The sequence below is a fragment of the Lepidochelys olivacea genome (genome assembly GCF_965140295.1).
Source record: "Lepidochelys olivacea isolate rLepOli2 genome assembly, chromosome: 3".
Lineage (NCBI taxonomy): Eukaryota > Metazoa > Chordata > Testudines > Cheloniidae > Lepidochelys > Lepidochelys olivacea.
The window spans coordinates 166,060,148-166,078,096 of record NC_140413.1 but is presented as its reverse complement, the minus strand read 5'-3'; the positions used below and the strand labels follow the sequence as shown (position 1 = coordinate 166,078,096).

At 44.7% G+C, this 17,949-nt stretch overlaps 1 protein-coding gene across 1 annotated transcript in view; it reads left to right on the top strand.

Moving 5' to 3' along the window:
- Nucleotides 1-16,081: 16,081 nt before the first annotated feature.
- KCNK2 (potassium two pore domain channel subfamily K member 2) overlaps nt 16,082-17,949 on the top strand; it is a 211,503-nt gene continuing 209,635 nt past the window's right edge. The window contains exon 1 of the mRNA XM_084623765.1: nt 16,082-16,110. The gene's annotated coding sequence lies outside the window, so the exon portion shown is untranslated. The remainder of the gene's footprint in view (nt 16,111-17,949) is intronic.

The window sequence follows — 17,949 nt, the reverse complement described above, 5'->3', positions numbered from 1 at the left end:
CGGGAACATAAAGCCAGTGAATTTGGCTGGCTAAGAATTCTCATGAGTAGGGGAATCTCTGGGCAGCGCAAAGCCAACATAGCAACTCTAGCTATCCACTCATACAGGCCCGAGCTTAGGGGTTGGGGGGACATGGCCAGAGCATCTCTATGCCAGAGCAGTCCACCAGAGCAAGCAACAGGCACAATTTGGAGAATTGGAGAATCAAGGAGAATTGGACTTTATAACTTTAAACACTATGAAGTTTTGGCCCCCCTCCCTTTGGTGACATATGCTGACAATGAAACAATAGGAACATATGCGAATTTCCATATTGTATCCGACCCTGGGATCTATCTAGTCTAGTATCCTGTCTCCAACAATGGCCGGTAATTCAGAGGAAGGTGTAAGAAACCTGAAGTAGGTAGAGATGTAGGATAATCTGCCCTCCCCCCCCATGTTAGATCTCATCCTCATTCTCTCTAGATTGACTTAAATCCTGAAGAATGAGGTTTTATATTCTTTGCAAACTTTTTGTTATAATTAATTATGAAACAGTGCATACAGGCATATTGGTCTTTTGCCTAAATATCACGGATACAATAAAGAGGATGTCATCCTAATAATACATCAGTATATTTTTGTACAATCGATTATTAACAATTACTTCAGTAGCTGTCTTGAAAACACTTCAACTGCCTTAAATAGCTAAGTAATATTACCTTAGCATTAGCAATATTCCCCAAGTGTTCCTTTTAGTAACTACTGTACTGGGAATGCTGCAAATTGCTAACACCACATTAGCTAATTATCTAATGCACAACTGGGAAGTTTTAAGGAGAGTTGCTGATATCTAAATTACTAGGAAAAAAATTAAAAACAATTTATAGTTAATCTAAAGTTACGTGGTCAAGAGATGGGGGTGAAACTGAAGCAGAATAAATATCATTTACAATCTCTGTTTTATCCAATTGGACTTGTCTAAACAGATACTGTGGGGGAAATCATGATATAGAGCTGTGGTTCTCAGTCTGCTTGAAAATTGCTGAGGGTCTCAGCGGACCACTTAATGATCTTTCCACATGTTGTTTGTACCGTTAGCTAACTCTTGTAAAGCGCTTTGGATAAATGTGCTATATAAAAAAAACCTTAATAATAAACTTTTTTGTTCTACAAACAAAAGCACACAACTCATATTTTATTATCGGTAGTCTTACCTTTCTAATGCGATGTATGTGCCCCTCTCCCCCGCCGTGGCAGCCTGCAAGTTGAAGCTGGGAAGGAGGGGTGTCTCTCCCTCTCCCCCCAGCCGTGGCAGCCCCTGAGCTGGGGCTGGGAAGGAGGGCCATGTGTCCCCGGCAGCCGCAGCCCTGGAGCTGGGGAAAGTCGCCTCTTTGGCCCCCCCGTAGCCCTGCATGTCCCAAATTCCCTCCACCCCCTCTTCTCACCCCACTGCCCCCTCCCACCTATCTCCTATTCCCCTCAAGGTCACCACCTCACCTTACATGTGCATCTTCTCCTGGGTCAGGCACCTAATTAGTGGAGCCACGCTTGTGTGGCTCCACTAATTAGGTGAGTTGGCCCTTCATTGTCTTGTGTGCGGCCGCCTAGGCACGCATTTTAGAGGGAACTATCCGCGGGCCACCTGAATGGAACTTGTGTACCACAGTTTGAGAACCTCTGATATAGAGCCTCATCCTCTAGTCATTTAGCACAGAAGTTCTGATGATTTCAATTAAAATTCATTCCATGTGCAGCATGGCAGGATGGGACCAAACAGTCGTGAATGGCTCTTACACACTATAAGATCTTTGGGGCAAGGACTGTCTGTTTGTTCTGTGTTTGCAAAGCGCCCTGTACAATAGGGTTCTGGTTTGACTGGGGCACCTAGGAGCTGCAGTAACACAAATAAATAATAATAACTATAATGTGTTAAAAGAATGACTGGCACTAATGACTAGCAGCCCCATTGTGAATTATCAGTGTAAACTCCAACTGAAATTAACTAAACAGGAGTTGAGGGGACTCAGCAACTCAAGGGATATACTCAGCAACTCACAGAATCAGACTCTTCGTAAAATTCCACGAGGCACCTATGCCTCTTTAGGCACCTAAATACCTTTGAAAATCTGGCCTTAAGTGAATAAATACGGTTAAATAATCCAAGCTGTGGTATCACTTCATTTATTTTGACAGACGTGCAGTTTAGTTTTACAGTAATTATTAAAGATTTCTCATAGTATATTAGTAAAAAAGACTACCATATTTTTGTTTAAAAAGTCATCCTAGTAATACGAGACATCGCTCTGCTATTAAAAATGACCTGAGAATTGGGGTGAGACCACCACATTATTTGTGAGAATTATCAAATAGGAAGTTTAGCAAAGTGATAATTAGTTAAGTTCTACTGTATTGACATAGTTAACAAAACTTATTTTCCTGAGAGTGTTGGCCTCTTCTTTTTGTTGGCTTTTACTTCTTGGCAACTGAGAAAAACTACATAAAAATCTGGTATAATTACAGCAATTTAAATCTGCTGCATGAAGAGACTGACTATGTTTTACCAGGATTGTACAAGAACAGACCAACAGTCTACCTAATCCAGACTCTTGTCTGCAATAATGACCAGTTACTTCAGAAGAAGTTGCAGTTATGGAATAATTTGTTCATAGGTATAGTGTCTTCTTTATCTCTCTTTAATTATAATTGGTTTATGCCTTGGAGTATGAGGGTTTATATCTCTTCCAAAACTCTTAAGAGTGAAATCCTGGCACAATGAAGTAAATGGCAAAACTTCTATTGACTTCAGTAGAGCCAGGATTTCACTCTTAGTTATTTGTTTTTCAATCATCGCTATTGCAAATCAAGGTAAAATCCTGGCCACACTGATAAGAGTTTTGCTATTTGCTTCAGTGGGGACAGGATTTCCCTCTCATTGCACAAATCTCCCATTACAGTTGATAGGAGTCCTGCACAAAAAGGGTTTGCAGAACTGTGTCTGTAGAGCCATCTCTTCAGTGTAAATCTGTGTGGTTCCACTGACTTCACTGGAGCCATGCTGCTTTACACCAGCTGACGTTCTGGGCCATTAATTTGCAATCCTGGAAATCAACTGCAAACAATGGAAGGTTTATGCTAAACTACAAAATGGTCACAATTTGTTAGATTTTATCTTCTTCTTTTTTAACTTTCTACCAATTAAATTTTGGATTTGCAACCTGTTTTTCTTTCATAGCTCTAGAGGTCTTGAGGTGCCATCACAAGCTACTCAAAATTACATGCAGTGGAAATTAATTTCTGGGATGCTAATTGCTGTTTTAATATTAGATACAGAATAATCTTGGCAGTATTTAGCCCTGAAAGCAAAATGTTTGGAGCTTCCAATTATGGGCCCAATCCTACAAGGTCCTGATTTCTTTTTTCCTGTGAAAAATTTTGCACTGACATTTTTTCTTCAAAATACCTTGGGTTTTAGTTGCAAAACCTAACATTTATTGTCTGTTGGCAACTGAATGGTTTTTGATTTGAGAGTGGGATGAGGCATGGCTCCACCTTCAATTTATCCCTTCTGAAGCCACTGCCAGCATCATTGGCCAACTACCCTATCTCCTCCTCCTCCCCCTCGCCCTTATCCCCAGCACAAAGAGATGAACTATTGTTGCTGTTTGCACAGGTATAAGGAACTTTCTGCTTTGTCCTCTTCAGTTCATCCAAGACAGAGCAGCCATGTTTAGTCTTAATGCTTAGGCCTGGATTTGAACATCTCCAGAGTTCAGGAGTGTTCAGATCTGGAGCTTTAATTTGTTCCTTTGTAGAGATAAGCTTGGAATCTCAGATACGGTTCCAAACATGTTTGACTTTGATTTGGGCTCATTCAATTCTATTTGGGTCCTACCATGTTTGTAGGCCCATCTATATTATAGTAAGAATCCCTTTTCAAGTGAAATCTCTCTGCTCTTGATCCACAGAGGGGACTTAGACACAAAGCTGCAATGCCTAACTTTTAGGTGTCCTGCTGCGTTGTGAAATCAACAGAACTGACTTAGGCACCCTGGCTCCCTATACAACACATGGGGAGAGGTAGGCATCTAAGAATGGAATGCCCAAAAGCACTACACCTGAGTAGATATCTGCCTGAGCCAGCCAAAAGGAAACACCAAGGAGATGGATATGGCCTAAGACCCACTCTGCAAAGAGTTAGGTGCCCAACAGGAGGTGCCTCCCTCTACAGAGGATTCACAGCCATGAACCCTCTCCTGGACTTAGCCCTGGTCTACACTAGGACTTTAGGTCGAATTTAGCAGCGTTAAATTGATGTAAACCTGCACCCGTCCACACGATGAAGCCCTTTATTTCGACTTAAAGGGCTCTTAAAATCGATTTCCTTACTCCACCCCTGACAAGTGGATTGGCGCTTAAATCGGCCTTGCTGGGTCGAATTTGGGGTACTGTGGACACAATTCGACGGTATTGGCCTCCGGGAGCTATCCCAGAGTGCTCCACTGTGACCGCTCTGGACAGCACTCTCAACTCAGATGCACTGGCCAGGTAGACAGGAAAAGAACCGCAAACTTTTTAATCTCATTTCCTGTTTGGCCAGCGTGGCAAGCTGCAGGTGACCATGATGGAGTCCCAGAATCGCAAAAGAGCTCCAGCATGGACTGAATGGGAGGTACGGGATCTGATCGCTGTATGGGGAGAGGAATCCGTGCTATCAGAACTCCGTTCCAGTTTTTGAAATGCCAAAACATTTGTCAAAATCTCCCAGGGCATGAAGGACAGAGGCCATAACAGGGACCCGAAGCAGTGCCGCGTGAAACTTAAGGAGCTGAGGCAAGCCTACCAGAAAACCAGAGAGGCAAACGGCCGCTCCGGGTCAGAGCCCAAAACATGCCGCTTCTATGATGAGCTGCATGCCATTTTAGGGGGCTCAGCCACCACTACCCCAGCCGTGTTGTTTGACTCCTTCAATGGAGATGGAGGCAACACGGAAACAGGTTTTGGGGACGAAGAAGATGATGATGATGAGGTTGTAGATAGCTCACAGCAAGCAAGCGGAGAAACTGGTTTTCCCGACAGCCAGGAACTGTTTCTCACCCTGGACCTGGAGCCAGTACCCCCCGAACCCACCTAAGGCTGCTTCCTGGACCTGGCAGGTGGAGAAGGGACCTCCGGTGAGTGTACCTTTTAAAATACTATACATGGTTTAAAAGCAAGCATGTGAAAGGATTACTTTGCCCTGGCATTCGCGGCTCTCCTGGATGCACTCCCAAAGCCTTTGCAAAAGGTTTCTGGGGAGGGCAGCCTTATTGCGTCCTCCATGGTAGGACACTTCACCACTCCAGGCCAGTAACACGTACTCGGGAATCATTGTACAACAAAGCATTGCAGTGTATGTTTGCTGGCGTTCAAACAACATCCGTTCTTTATCTCTCTGTGTTATCCTCAGGAGAGTGAGATATCATTCATGGTCACCTGGTTGAAATAGGGTGTTTTTCTTCAAGGGACACTCAGAGGAGCCCGTTCCTGCTGGGCTGTTTACCTGTGGCTGAAAAGAAATGTTCCCCGCTGTTAGCCACGGGGAGAGGGGAGGTTTGAGGGGGTAGCCACGCGGTAGGGGGAGGCAAAATGCGACCTTGTAACGAAAGCACATGTGCTATGTATGTAATGTTAACAGCAAGGTTTACCCTGAAAGACTGTAGCCACTGTTTTATAAAATGTGTCTTTTTAAAATACCCGTCCCTTTTTTTTTCTCCACCAGCTGCGTGTGTTTCAATGATCACAGGATCTTCTCCTTCCCAGAGGCTAGTGAAGATTAGAAAGAAAAAAAAAACGCACTTGTGATGAAATGTTCTCTGAGCTCATGCTGTCCTCCCACACTGACAGAGCACAGACGAATGCATGGAGGCAAATAATGTCAGAGTGCAGGAAAGCACAAAATGATCGGGAGGAGAGGTGGTGGGCTGAAGAGAGTAAGTGGCGGGCTGAAGACAGGGCTGAAGCTCAAATGTGGCGGCAGCATTATGAGAGGAGGCAGGATTCAATGCTGAGGCTGCTGGAGGACCAAAGCAGTATGCTCCAGTGTATGGTTGAGCTGCAGCAAAGCCAGCTGGAGCACAGACCACCGCTACAGCCCCTGTGTAACCAACCGCCCTCCTCCCCAAGTTCCATAGCCTCCTCACCCAGACGCCCAAGAACGCAGTGGGGGGGGGGGGGCTCCGACCACCCAGCCACTCCACCCCAGAGGATTGCCCAAGCAACAGAAGGCTGGCATTCAATAAGTTTTAAAGTTTTAAACTTTTAAAGTGCTGTGTGGCATTTTCCTTCCCTCCTCCACCACCCCTCCTGGGCTACCTTGGTAGTCATCCCCCTATTTGTGTGATGAATGAATAAAGAATGCATGAATGTGAAGCAACAATGACTTTATTGCCTCTGCAAGCAATGATTAAAGGGAGGAGGGGAGAATGGTTAGCTTGCAGGGAAGTAGAGTGAACCAAGGGGCGGGGGGGGTTCATCAAGGAGAAACAAAGAGAACTTTCACACCGTAGCCTGGCCAGTCATGAAACTAGTTTTCAAAGCTTCTCTGATGTGTACCGCGCCCTCCTGTGCTCTTCTAACCGCCCTGGTGTCTGGCTGCTTGTAATCAGCAGCCAGGCAATTTGCCTCAACCTCCCACCCTGCCATAAACGTCTCCCCCTTACTCTCACAGATATTGTGGAGCACACAGCAAGCAGTAATAACAGTGGGAATATTGGTTTTGCTGAGGTCTAAGCGAGTCAGTAAAGTGCGCCAGCGCGCCTTTAAATGTCCAAATGCACATTCTACCACCATTCTGCACTTGCTCAGCCTGTAGTTGAACAGCTCCTGACTACTGTGCAGGCTGCCTGTGTACGGCTTCATGAGCCATGGCATTAAGGGGTAGGCTGGGTCCCCAAGGATACATATAGACATTTCAACGTCCCCAACAGTTATTTTCTGGTCTGGGAATAAAGTCCCTTCCTGCAGCTTTTGAAACAGACCAGAGTTCCTGAAGATGTGAGCATCATGTACCTTTCCCGGCCATCCCACGTTGATGTTGGTGAAATGTCCCTTGTGATCCACCAGAGCTTGCAGCACTATTGAAAAGTACCCCTTGCGGTTTATGTACTCGGCGGCTTGGTGCTCCGGTGCCAAAATAGGGATATGGGTTCTGTCTATGGCCCCACCACAGTTAGGGAATCCCATTGCAGCAAAGCCATCCACTATGACCTGCACATTTTCCAGGGTCACTACCCTTGATATCAGCAGATCTTTGATTGCGTGGGCTACTTGCATCACAGCAGCTCCAACAGTAGATTTGCCCACTCCAAATTGATTCCCAACTGACCGGTAGCTGTCTGGCGTTGCAAGCTTCTACAAGGCTATCGCCACTTGCTTCTCAACTGTGAGGGCTGCTCTCATCTTGGTATTCATGCGCTTCAGGGCAGGGGAAAGCAAGTCACAAAGTTCCATGAAAGTGCCCCTACGCATGTCCCTCACCTCAGTCCCTGGAAAAATCATGGAGCAGGTCCTCAAAGAATCAATCCTGAAGCACTTGCATGAGAGGAAAGTGATCAGGAACAGCCAGCATGGATTCACCAAGGGAAGGTCTTGCCTGACTAATCTAATCGCCTTTTATGATGAGATTACTGGTTCTGTGGATGAAGGGAAAGCAGTGGATGTATTGTTTCTTGACTTTAGCAAAGCTTTTGACACGGTCTCCCACAGTATTCTTGTCAGCAAGTTAAGGAAGTATGGGCTGGATGAATGCACTATAAGGTGGGTAGAAAGCTGGCTAGATTGTCGGGCTCAACGGGTAGTGATCAATGGCTCCATGTCTAGTTGGCAGCCGGTATCAAGTGGAGTGCCCCAAGGGTCAGTCCTGGGGCCGGTTTTGTTCAATATCTTCATAAATGATCTGGAGGATGGTGTGGATTGCACTCTCAGCAAATTTGCAGATGATACTAAACTGGGAGGAGTGGTAGATACGCTGGAGAGGAGGGATAGGATACAGAAGGACCTAGACAAATTGGAGGATTGGGCCAAAAGAAATCTGATGAGGTTCAATAAGGATAAGTGCAGGGTCCTGCACTTAGGACGGAAGAACCCAATGCACAGCTACAGACTAGGGACCGAATGGCTAGGCAGCAGTTCTGCGGAAAAGGACCTAGGGGTGACAGTGGACAAGAAGCTGGATATGAGTCAGCAGTGTGCCCTTGTTGCCAAGAAGGCCAATGGCATTTTGGGATGTATAAGTAGGGGCATAGCGAGCAGATCGAGGGACGTGATCGTTCCCCTCTATTCGACATTGGTGAGGCCTCATCTGGAGTACTGTGTCCAATTTTGGGCCCCACACTTCAAGAAGGATGTGGATAAATTGGAGAGAGTCCAGCGAAGGGCAACAAAAATGATTAGGGGACTGGAACACATGAGTTATGAGGAGAGGCTGAGGGAGCTGGGATTGTTTAGCCTGCAGAAGAGAAGAATGAGGGGGGATTTGATAGCTGCTTTCAACTACCTGAAAGGGGGTTCCAAAGAGGATGGCTCTAGACTGTTCTCAATGGTAGCAGATGACAGAACGAGGAGTAATGGTCTCAAGTTGCAGTGGGGGAGGTTTAGATTGGATATTAGGAAAAACTTTTTCACTAAGAGGGTGGTGAAACACTGGAATGCGTTACCTAGGGAGGTGGTAGAATCTCCTTCCTTAGAGGTTTTTAAGGTCAGGCTTGACAAAGCCCTGGCTGGGATGATTTAACTGGGAATTGGTCCTGCTTCGAGCAGGGGGTTGGACTAGATGACCTTCTGGGGTCCCTTCCAACCCTGATATTCTATGATTCTATGTGAAAGTTTCGCAGCCACTGGGAATCGTCCCAGACCTGCAACACTATGCGGTCCCACCAGTCTGTGCTTGTTTCCCGAGCCCAGAATCGGCGTTCCACAGCATGAATCTGCCCCATTAGCACCATGATGCATGCATTGGCAGGGCCCATGCTTTCAGAGAAATCTGTGTCCATGTCCTGATCACTCACGTGACCGCGCTGACGTCGCCTCCTCGCCCGGTATCACTTTGCCAGGTTCTGGTGCTGCATATACTGCTGGATAATGCGTGTGGTGTTTAATGTGCTCCTAATTGCCAAAGTGAGCTGTGCGGCCTCCATACTTGCCTCCATACTTGCCTTGGTATGGTGTCTGCACAGAAAAAAGGCGCGGAACGATTGTCTGCCGCAATCAATGGGGGGGGGGGAAGCAAATGAGTACAAAACAAATCTGGTCTATTTCTTGTTTTGATCCACTCCATCTATCTTTTACATCTTTGGCTGGCAGCAGACGGTGCAGAAGGACTGCATGCCATCCACATCTCATGGCTGCCCGGCAGAAGATGATGCAATAGGACTGCTAGCAATCCGTATCGCCTGCCTGCTCACCATAAGACGGTTCAATAGGACTGACTGCAGGACTAAAGAGAATGACCTGGTCGAGTCACTCCAAATTTAGTCCCTGCGCCCATGTCTGCCCAGGCGCTCAGGGCCGATGTGGCCAGGAGCACCTCGGACATGACGAGGACGGCTACCAGTCATACTGTACCATCCACTGCCACAAGGCAATGGGTTGCTGCTACTGTGTAGCAATGCAGTACCACGTCTGCCAGCACCCAGGAGACATAGGGTGACGGTTACCTGAGCGGGCTCCATGCTTGCCGTGGTATGGCGTCTGCACAGGTAACTCAGGAAAAAAGGCGCGAAACGATTGTCTGCCCTTGCTTTCACGGAGGGAGGGAGGGAACGGGTGCCTGACGATATGTACCCAGAACCACCCGCGACAATGTTTTAGCCCCATCAGGCATTGGGATCTCAACCCAGAGTTCCAATGGGCAGTGGAGACTGCGGGAACTGTGGGATAGCCACCCACAGTGCAACACTCTGGAAGTCGACGCTTGCCTCGGTACTGTGGAAACACTCTGCCGAGTTAATGCACTTAATGCACTTAGAGCATTTTCTGTGGGGACACACACACTCGAATATATAAAACCAATTTCTAAAAAACCGACTTCTATAAATTCGACTTCTATAAATTCAACCTGATTTCGTAGTGTAGACACACCCTTAGGAGCCTAAGCCAGGTGAGTCCCTTCTCAGAAGAGAAATGAGATACTGTCCTTTTTTCTCAATAGACCAGGGGTTAGAGCACTCAGGAAGACTAGGGGAGGCCCTAGTTCAAATCCATCCTCTGTCTCATATGGAGTAGGGACTTGAACAAGGAGCTCCTATGTCCCAGGTGAATAACTGACCCACCAGCCTACAGGGTACGCTGATGTACAACACTCTTAATCTTTCCTGTTGAAGCTGTTCTACTCTTTACAAAATAATTAACTATGCATTGGAACAGCGACTTGAACCCAGGCCTCCCCCCTAACCTCTCTAACCACTAGGCTAGATTATAGTTTATGATTCTTACTAGGGCTTACCTGTGAGCTGGGCATTCAGTAGCAGGATGGAGGCAGCTGTGTGCGTGCCCACCAAGAGAAATACATGCACTGGGGGCCTTTATTGGCATAAATTTAGGCGACTAGGGAATTAAGGCACCTATAAGATTAGGCGGCACCAGAGCATGGGTTTTGAAGATCTAAATTTTGGATGTAGATGTTTAAAATGGAGGCTAGACACCTAAATCCCTCTGGTGTCCAGCTCTCGCTCTTTCTCACCCTCCATATTTTGCAGCTCAATTGATGTACTAATTTGAAGGCCAGCATCCAACTACATGAAAGGAGAAAGTCCCCAAACCTGATGAAACTAAACAACCACCTGCGGGGAGGAGACTTTTTTCTTTCTGTTTTTGTGTGTGCGGTGAATTCCGGCCGCTGAAAAGCCTGAGGCGCTCTGAGCAGAGCCAGAAACCCCTCGCCCAAGGGAGCGGCTCCTAGGTCGATCCACTAGGCGTTGGAGCTCGACGGACTGAACACAGCACCCAGTCAGACCAGCGAGGAACCCCGCAGGGGACTCAAATCCCAGCTCCCCCCCCGCCAGTATTTCTCTCTTTCCCTTTGTAGTTGAAGCGAGGACGCCTCACTCTGCACCCGCCCGCCTGTGTTCGGCGGGGCAGCCGGCGCCCTGGTTACCTGGGGGAGCCGCGCCGGCTGCGGCCATGGCTCAGTCCCCCTGCCCCGGGGAGCGCCGCAGCCTCTGGGGCGTCCCTCCACCCCCCTCGCGGTCGGGCGGAGGAAATGTGCCGAGGCCTTGGGAAGGGCTAACTCAGCCGCGTGATTATCCCTATAACAACGGGAACCAGGGGCCGGTCGCCCGGGGAGCAATGAGCGGCGCTGGGCAAGCGGGACCCCGCCTGGAAACCAGGCGAGCGCGGGCCGGCCGGGGTGCGCAGCCGCCCCCCCCCCCCCGGAGCTCTGTGAGCTGCCAATCCTTCCCTGGGCCAGGAGGGGGCTGCACCTCCCGCCCTCTGCCGCTTCCCTCCTCCTGCTGCGTCAGGGCAAGGCCTGGCCTGTGGGTTCCCCCGGCCCCCAGCAAATGGCCCAGAGCAATCACTGAACTTCTTCCTCGTGCGGGGCGGGGCGCAGAGTGTGGCTTCGGTGTCACCTCAGTTTCGGTGCAAAACTGGTGCAAAAGATGGCCCTGACCTCACCCATCTCTGGGGCAGCAGGTGGAGACGAGGGCATGGTCCTCCCTAGAATTTCCAGGTAAAGCTGATGCAGAAATACAGATGGGATTTTGCAGACCTGTCCCACTCTGACCCCCAAACCTCTCTGTCCCCGGAGAAGTTGAGGGCTGCCCAAGGTGGGGCAGTGTGCCTCCTGCCCCATGTTAGAGAGGGTTCCCCTATTGAGTGGCGTTGTGACTTGGCACACAGGGTCACAGGGCCCAACCTCAGCCACATGAAATGTTGGGAGGTCTGACAATAAGTCAGTGGCATCACCAAAAGTTTTGGTGCAAAATGGGTGCAAAATTCTGGCACCACCAGAATTTCCATGCAACATCTCTAATTTATAGGATTATTTTTCCTGCTATGAGATTTCACATCCCCTCAGAGCATCTAGTAAATAATACAGTATTTTATTTCAAAGCAGTAGTGTTTACAGGGTATTTTAAAAGCTTTTTACATTATGTCTATTTATAGTTTGTTCTTTTCTATTTTTAGACTTGAGTCTGGGATTTCTACTGCAAAGGTTAGAAAAATATGTCTGGGTGTGGTTGGTTAACCAGAAATCAATTTTTATTTATAGAGCACTTCTTGTGTGAAGAGGACTCCAAGTGCTGTTAAAATGTGGTAAGTACAGCCTGAGTGATAAAAAGTGTCAATTCACCAGATTAAAAATGTAGAACTCTACAGTGGCTTTAAAACTGCTAATAGAAATAATGTTCTTGACATCCAGGGCTATAGCTTCAGTGAATTATAGACAAAAGCCTTTGTGCCAAAGGTTTAATATGAGAGAAGGATAAAATAACCAGGGAACTGCACATTCAGACTCAAGACAATCATATATTTAGACACTTTCTAACAGGCATCTTTTTCAAATAGTTATGACAAATACACCCCAGAAATATAATGTTGTGGATGGAATTGGAGGGGAGGGAAATGATTACAGCCTACCAGAAAGAAAAGAATAGCAGAAAAAATAGTTATAGTATATACTGGCAGAATAATACATTAGTGATTATAGTAAGTCATATGTGAGCCATCAACTAACAATCATAATCCACTGTTTAACTGTCAATAGCTGGTCTTCCAAATGAGTTTAGAAACAGGCTTTATTGTAAGAGCACATTAGTGGTAATCATTTTGAGGGCATGACCTTACTAAAGGTATGGTCTCCTCTTGTTTAGTAGATTAAATTCTCATTTATGATGATGGGAGTTGTAGACATATAATTGAGGCAGCAGCTAGCCCTTAGGGGGATATGCTCCATCATCAGAGTCCAGTGTGTACATCTCAGAAAAGTGACTGAAGCGTAAGCCAGGCTTGTTGTGAATTGAGACATTCCATGGAGGACCTGCTGGGGTCTGCTATACTCCTAAAGCATGCTTATCCAGACCGCTATATCTCCTGCCTTTCAGATTACGTAGCTCCAAAGGTAAGTGTTAGTAACTCTAGATAATCATATGGGAACTGGAAAATCCGCAATGGGAGGAGTAAGTACAGAAAACAATGTTAGCTAAAACTGCCCAGCTATCATGTATAGGTAAGATGTGTAGCATATGTGACTGCATGCAACTCCCACCTTGAGTCATCAGCAGACATTAAACCTTGGAACTACAAGGCACAGCCCTTAACCACGTGACTGAAAGAAGTAGCTCTATTTGCTGTTAGTAACAGATGCTTAGCCTCAGGGATCTAGCCACAAGGGAACACAGCACAATTAGTTAGTGAGTTACACCTGCTATTTGGCAAAGAATATGCATGTACACTCTGTGCATGACAAATAATGCTTGTTGTTACTTGGGTGCATTTAAAACCACTGAAGTGTATAAATTGCAGAGCAGAAGTTACTGCAGGGCAAAATTAATTTATGAGTTTTCTGTAGAAAGCTCAATAGTATTCTAGTATCCCATATTACAGTTACCCTGACTCCTTTCCAGTTCCCGCACCCTCATTTCAGACTTTGGCTGAGATGGCCCAAGCAGTGTGTCTACGATAACTCACAGGTATTGTGGTTTGGTGTTGCCCTGTTGTTTTGCACTAAAATGTATCCCGCTCTTCTAGCAGCAATTTATAATCTGTATCAGTCATGGGAACATATTGCTCACTAGGAGGAGGGCTGGATACCTGCATTTGGCAAAAGGGCCAAATTCTACCCTTTGGTAGTAAATATGGAGAAAGAGAGTTTATCTTGGGGCTTATTGTGCTATAGCCATGGGAAACACCTACTTTTCTCCTTCTGTGATCAAGGAGCAAGTCTCAGTGAGACTTTCGTTCAAATGTTTTTGCTCTTCATTTCAAGGATCATTGCAAAAACTTCTCCCAATTCCATGTACCATGTTTGCATAGTGTGTATTATGTCCCTCTCTGCTGGCTGGTCTACACAGAGAATAAGAGCCTATGATTTCTGCCTGTTAAAGGAGCTATTCTTTTAGCTGAAGTGGTAGAAGTATGTGCTACAGAGATGAAGGTTCTATGTTCAAACCCAGTTGGTGACCTATCCTAGAGGTTGTTACAGTTACTCCCAGCAAAAAATTGTGATCTGTTGTTTATCACCAACTTTTGGTTTTGAAATATTTCAAAAAACATAGTTTGTTACCAAATATATTTAATTAGGGAGGCAGTGTGGTTTTGTGGACAGAGTGCTAGTGTGGGACTCAGGAGGCTTGTGTTCTGTTCCCAGTTCTGTCACTGGCCTGCTCTGTGATCTTATGCAAGTCACTTCACCTCTCCCTGCCTCAGTTTTCTCATCTTTAAAATGGAGATAATGATCCTGACTTCTTTAGTAAATCACTTTAAGAGCCCTTTCTCCAACACTTGCTGAAAATGAAACAATGTGGCCAGCCTTTGTCTGTTCCCAATATTATAAAGAATACTTAAATAGTCTAATGTCTGCAAGTAACCTCAGAAGAGAGGAATTTGATACTGGAAAGATCTCAGTTTATGTACAGCATCAATCACCTGAATAGTGAACACTCCAGAGAATTGTGAGCTCTATAGAACGTTGGCACATGCAGAAGTCAAATAGTATTCATGCAGCTTTTCCTTGTTTAAAAAAAAACCACACTGGTTTAGCTGTATGACAAATACCTTGTAGTCTAGACCACAAACTTATTCTGTCTAGAACAGAGACATCCTTAAACCTTAACCTAGGAGACTTCTGAAAGAAAATGAGCATACATGAAGAAGAAGCATACATGAAGAAAGAGAAGCACTAAATATTACTCCAAGAGTTTCTTTTCAAAGATATGGAAACTGTGCTGATTCATCCTAAGTAGGAGAGTATTGAGAACTTGAGTGCTTTATTCACTAGATTTAATAAGAACAACTGCACAAAGGGGAGGTAGAACTCTGTTCCTAGTAGTGGTAGCTTCTCTGATTCTACATTCAGTAGAACCTGCCTAGCTGTACCAGAAAATTATTTAGCAGTATCTGTGTATGTGTATTTAAAACTAAATAGTGAGGTGGAAATGTTGAGTGATTTGGGACCATATTTGCTATTCTCTTCAAGTGAGGTTTCAGTTTTAAAATCAATGGTACAATGTGGTCCCTGGTCTTTAAAAACAGGTTTTAATTTCAGTGCACGTTAGTGAGAGATTTTTGGGGTTATCCTGTTAAGAAAAATCTCCAGCAGGAACTGATCCTGTTAATTAATATATTGATTTACTAGGTAACATAAAGAGGAAACAGCTAATATGTATGTATAACCGTATAGTATTTATATCAGGAGAAGTTCCATGCTAGCTTTGTGAAATCTTGTGTTTTAATATCTTCCAATAGCTTCACTTATAATCTAAGCACATTTCAAATTGAAAAGATGTGTTTTCCCTTAAGCCTACAAATTCAACCAGAGATCCAATCATTAAATGAGGTTCTTATTACCTTGCACATCATCACAGTGATAAAGTTTCTGCAAGTTATGCCTTAACTTTCACTTGACCAGCTGATCTTCACATATCTGAACTGGTTAGCCTTGAAATTATCACACATGACACAGTTCTGTCAATGATAGACAAACAGGGATGTAGCTCACTCTTCCTGACTTGTTTTGGTGCTGCAGGAATAAGAAGTAATAAAAAAGTGTTTTTGTTACAGAAGTCAGCAGATGCAACTCTGAATTCACACAGGGAACAGATGTGATCAGGAAAAAGATACAATGGGTCACTTTTCAGAGTAGTACTGCAGTTTAAGACAAACTTGCCTAGATCCTAACTGAATATTCAAGAGAAGGCTGCTCTCAGACATACTAACACTTTTTAAGTCTCCTAAAACCTTTTATAGTCCTTAAACACTCCCTTTTCTCCCATCAGCCGTTGCATCAACTGCAGAGAAGGAAAAATACCATTAACATCTGATGTGGCAGAAGTAGTGCTTTTCTGAAGAGCTGCCATTACAAATGCTTCCCTTGGGACCCAAAGTCTCAGCTGCAGAAGATCTCTGGTCTGATACAGGCTTCCTCGTCAACAGGTAAGCACTGAGACTTTTATTCCATTTTAATTTAGTGGAAAAGGCTTTTACCCCTGTTGTACTTAATTAAGAGTCTCCTTTTCTCTCCTTATACCTGCAATCTTGGAGAGGGGAAGTAAAGCTTTGCTGAGAGAGTAATCTGATAAGGAAAAGAGATTCAGAAGGTTGAACAGAGTATGGATGGGCAGCCTCAGGGAAACGGAGAAATCTAGGAACTCTTCAATCTCCCTTAGACTTAGCTTCTACTGTTGGTGCTAGTCAACATAGCCACAACCTTGACTGTAGTTCCACTCTGATATAACTAGGCAACAAGACCTTTGATTACATTTTATTTTGTAGAAGTAAGGTAATGCCAGTCCCAGTCAAGATGCTGGCTTCTAACATGAAGCATCTCTAAAATGTTAAAGAACTTCTAATGTTAAGATGGAAATATAATTCTTCTTTCTAGAGTGGCTTAAAAATGGTAATCCCTGGTTGTCTTTTGTTTGAGAAGTAGTTCATAGTAAATAGCTTTGTATTTTGAAGCGTAAGAGAAAACAAAAGCATTGCACTTAATGATAGTGACATTTCAGCTATGTTGTTTTTTGCCCTCCATTTTAATACAGCTCCAGCAGGAGAAAATACAAAGAAAATTACAATAAAAACATCAGTCTGGTCCTGCAATACTTATCCAAGTGAGTAGTCCCACTTCAGTTGGGCTACTCACAGAAGGGTTGCAGGATTGGGTGTTTAATCAACTGTTTAAAACTTAGACTTAAACATTTAGTAGAACTCAAAAGGAGACCCCGAAAAATTCAACATCGTTGCACTTTACAAGCGGCACAGCGACTAAACAAACATGGTTGAGCGATCTAGTAGCAGCAGGAGACCTGCTAATGCAAATACTTAGTGGAGTGACTCATAAAAATAAACCAAAAGAAAAACATTAATCAGCTTGCTTTTTTAAAAACTTAATATCTTAAAAGCACAAGCAGATCAGCAAGCACAAACTTTGAACACAGCTTACACATATAAGCTGTGTTTTTGTGTTTGTTATCCTGTACTTGAATGTGGCATATCCAGGAGATTTCACCATAGAGTTGAAAGTAAAATAACATTTCTTGTTAAAACACAAATAAAACTTTTTGTTATACTTGCAAGAGGTGAAAACATCTGAAGAGCTTGCCTAGCTGTCTATATATACTGTGCTGCTCATCATTATGGTATATAGTGGCTAGTCCAGACATGGCAGACTGGGATTGTAAGATTTTAGGGGCAGGGATTGTTTTCTTGGTTTGTTTATACAGTGCCTAGCACAACAGGCTGTGATCCTTGCGTGGGGCTCTTAGGCGCTACCACAATACAAATAGAGTAAAACAAATATTGATGATAACATTTTAAATGCAATTACATTGCAAAACCTATTTAGAAGTTCTAGGAACTCATTCTCAGAAGTGCTTACTGCCTCCAGCCCCAACTGAAATAAATGGGAACTATGAGGACTCAACGCTTTTGAAAAACAGATCGGTAATGTATTGATAGGAATCGATTATATTCCTCTGTGTGTGTGTCTCTCTCTCTCTCTCTTTTTCCCCCCTTCATATGTTTTCAGTGGATTGTATTATCATAAACTAAATGCATTGCAATGCCTATTTAGCTTGCTATGCAACTTAGTATACCTTCACTACTCTAGGAATGTGTTAAATAAACCCTACTACTTCTAAATCTTCCTTCCTAGGAACAGTGATGACAGGATTTAGACCAACAAACTAAAACCCTGATTCTGTAACTAGCTGTGCTAGTGAAGAGTCCATTGACTTCAGTGTGGTTCTGTGAAGACATGAGATTGGGGAGTGGTGG